This window comes from Dermacentor silvarum, chromosome 7 (assembly GCF_013339745.2).
Source record: "Dermacentor silvarum isolate Dsil-2018 chromosome 7, BIME_Dsil_1.4, whole genome shotgun sequence".
Taxonomy (NCBI): domain Eukaryota; kingdom Metazoa; phylum Arthropoda; class Arachnida; order Ixodida; family Ixodidae; genus Dermacentor; species Dermacentor silvarum.
The window spans coordinates 114,108,055-114,111,590 of NC_051160.1; positions in this window are offsets into that span (position 1 = coordinate 114,108,055).

The window sequence follows — 3,536 nt, forward strand, 5'->3', positions numbered from 1 at the left end:
TTTAATGACTATAGAGGCCGGATCTTTAGGCAATAAAAAAACGAGTTTTAGGCGCCAAAAATAGGCAGGCAAAAGAAAGTTCACGCTTCCAACGTCGTAAATATATGCACAATAAATTTTTACATAAATGCAAATAATTTCAAACCAAGACGTGCGCGGCCTATATCTACGATAGGAAAACAAGAAATGTTATTGTCTATGATGGCACAAAGGCGCCCGCAGTTGAAGATAGCCGTGAAATTGTCCCATAAAACTGCTGAACTAATGACGATCAATTGGCTTAATTTCATAAGGACACTGCTCATATTCATGTCTAATGCCACTGTACTCGAGCGTCGCATATAGTGAAACAGGCATGAAAATGAATACTTGAAAGCTGGGAATATTGATTAAAAAAGCGATACTTTATGTCTGCCTGACGCAACTAAATTAAGACACAACAAAAACATGCAAATAAATGCAAGAGAGACTACGATTTATTAAGAAATTAGCATGTTCTTACATGAGGACTGTTAGGTACAACTCTTGGCAATTTTCTCATATACAATGACATTATCCGAATTGTACAGGCAAGACGTCCCAACACTGCCAAATACACTTCCGCCCATTTGAAGTGCACATGTATGAAGAAATATGTTTGAAGAGCACGCCGAACGTAGTCTAAGAATCACTGTGAAAATTGTGGAAACAATCGCAAACTACCACCATCTCCAGATTTTTTTATTCAAATTGTGCCTCTTGTCACTGAGAATGATCTCATACGCTGAGAAGGAACGCCCGACGGCGGTGAACACCTTAAGAAGTAAATTACAAACAAAACAAAAGCCGCGTGCACATCACATTTTTCTTTCTTCTTTTGCTCTTCACTCTCCTTTCCCCTGACGGCTCTCCGCGGTTTCCCATTCGCCAACCGCTCGCGCAATGTCAGCGCGGCGGCATATGCTGGCCGGCACGTCCCATTTCAATGCTGCTAGCAGTTGTTTTCCGGGAGTTGTGGTTGAACTAAAAGGCTAGGTTGAACCCCATAGAGTTCCGAACAGTCAATGTTGCCCGGTAACACGAATAACGGTCTCTAACTGCACTCGAAAGCGAAACTTAAGGCTAGATAGTGTTCATATAGGCGCCGATATTGAAAATAGGCATGTATAGACATTTATAGGCGTTTAGGCACAAACGCCAAAATAGGCATTTATAGGCACTATAAAAACACTATAAAAGCCCTTCTTAACCTCTAATTCATGCTCATATATCAAAATGGGGCGATAGGAGCGCAAGAAACAAAAAAGGCATTTGCCTAAAATCCGGTCGCTATTAATGACACATAAGACACTATGGCTATCATGCGCCAAACACAAGGTATAAATTCCTTCAAAAGTTGGGTCACCTCAGCGAGTCCCTTGTCTGGACAAGCGCCCCGAGGGTCCCTACAACTTAACAAAAGACCTGGGCCTTTTTCTCAGAGAGGAGAAGGTGGATGAGGTGCACCACAATATGTAGCGAAGCACACGGTACGAATTTAGAATTTTCCGAGAGCATCTGCTTCCCTTAAAAAGCTATACATATATGACATATCAACAAGCGCATGTTCGCCTAAACACAAAGCTGGGTGAAAAAAAAATGTGTTCATTGTAAACTGGTGTAAAATATTTTTTCTCAGTGTTTCAAGTTTTCTGCCTGAAAATAAGACGTCATTTACCGTTAGTTCATCGCCACATGTTGCACAATGGGGCTTGTCTTGCTTTGTTAGCATGAAGTTGTTTGTGAGGTGTGTTTGGCCTATGCGAAGACGGCATAGAATCACTTTAAAACGTTCCTGATGTGTGCAAGATTTCCATTCCCCTAACGCGGGATTACCAAGTGCAGCTTGTTATTTATTTCATTGCTCCAAGCAGACTGCCATTTTTCCCTTAGTTTACAATGTATTAATTTGATGCAGTCTTTAGGAGGTATATTTATTTTCAAGATTTGTTTGTGCCGAGCTTGTGCCGCGCATTCATCTGCTCTCTCATTGCCACAAATTCCGATGTGGCTCAGAACCCATCATAATTTAATGTTCTGTCTTTGTGTGGTGGCCTTTATTATATTTTGCATAATGTCTCCCAATAGCGGTGTGACCGCATTTCTGGAGTGAAGAGCTGTGAATACACTTAAGTCGTCTGTGCATATGATGCTATTTGTGAGGTTCTCTTTTACACTTCATTCTACAGCTATAGAAATGGCGTAACATTAAGCAGGGCAGATGGATGTACACTGCGGAAGCCTTGCTGTTTCTTCCCAGTTCCCTTGGACCACTAAACTTCCAACATGGCCAGACGTTTTCGAACCAACGGTATAAAAAACCGTGAAACTGCTGTATTTTTCCTCTAGTGTAAGGAATTCCTGAATAATGTACTGTGGTGGAAGTTTGTGCTTTACGGAACTGTGTTAGTGAGATCGCTGGCTGCGGGAAAGTTGAACCACGTGGGTAGTGGATCGTCTGTAGACAGTGCCAGGTAATGTGTCCACTATGCCAAGATTCTGACACATCTCTTCCAATCGCAAGAGAAGTGGACAAGTAGTCTGTGGTTTGCTGTTGAATATTGTTCTGTTAAGTTAACAAGTTAAGTACCGCACTAATAGCGATGGAACGAAAAATCGTAGGCCTAACGTTAAGAGACAAGAAGAGAGCGGTGTGAATCAGAGCGAACGGGCATAGCCGATATTCTAGTTGACATTAAGAGAAAAAAAATAGAGCTGGGCAGGCCATGTAATGCGTAGGATGCATAACCGGTGGATCTTTAGAGCTACTGAATGGATTCCAAGAGAACGGAAACGTAGTCGAGCACGGCAGAAAACTAGGTGTGATGATGAAGTTAGGGAATTCGCAGGCGCAAGTTGGACTCAGCTAGCTTAAGACAGGGGTAATTGGAGATCGCAGGGAGAGGCATTCGTGCTGCAGTGGACATAAATATAGGCTGATGATGATTATTATTCTTAAAGGACATTTTGTTTTGAGTGGATAGCAGGTGGGTTTTGGTAGAGATCGTACCTGAAGAATATATGCACAGGTCAGACGGCTCTTCTACTTTCTAGCGGGGGTTCACTTGTTTCTACATAAAGGCTGGTTATAGGAAACGTTCTGTATGCGCCGCATGAAAGACGCAAGCCTGAGTTATGTACTGAATCTAACTTCTTGATGTACGACGGTCGTGCTGAACCATACAGTATACAACCATAATCTAAGGAGCAACGTACCAAAGCGATAAATGTGCAGAAGGCATGTTCTACCAGACTCAAAGTGTTTTCGTGACTGTACTTTGAGTATATTCACCGACTGGGAAGCTTTCTTTTTGAGGGTGTTCATGTGCGGTAAGAATGGAATGTGAGCTTTTTGTCGAAAGTTATGCGATAAAATTGTCGCCGCGCGCCGTATGCTGTATGTGCGAGTGAAAGCGCGCGAGGGACGCGCGCTTTCACGGAGAGCGAACGCACGGCGGAGAGCAAACGCGCCTTCTTCCGTCGTGCGAAAGGCAGTGGGGGGACGGGAGGGGAGGCGA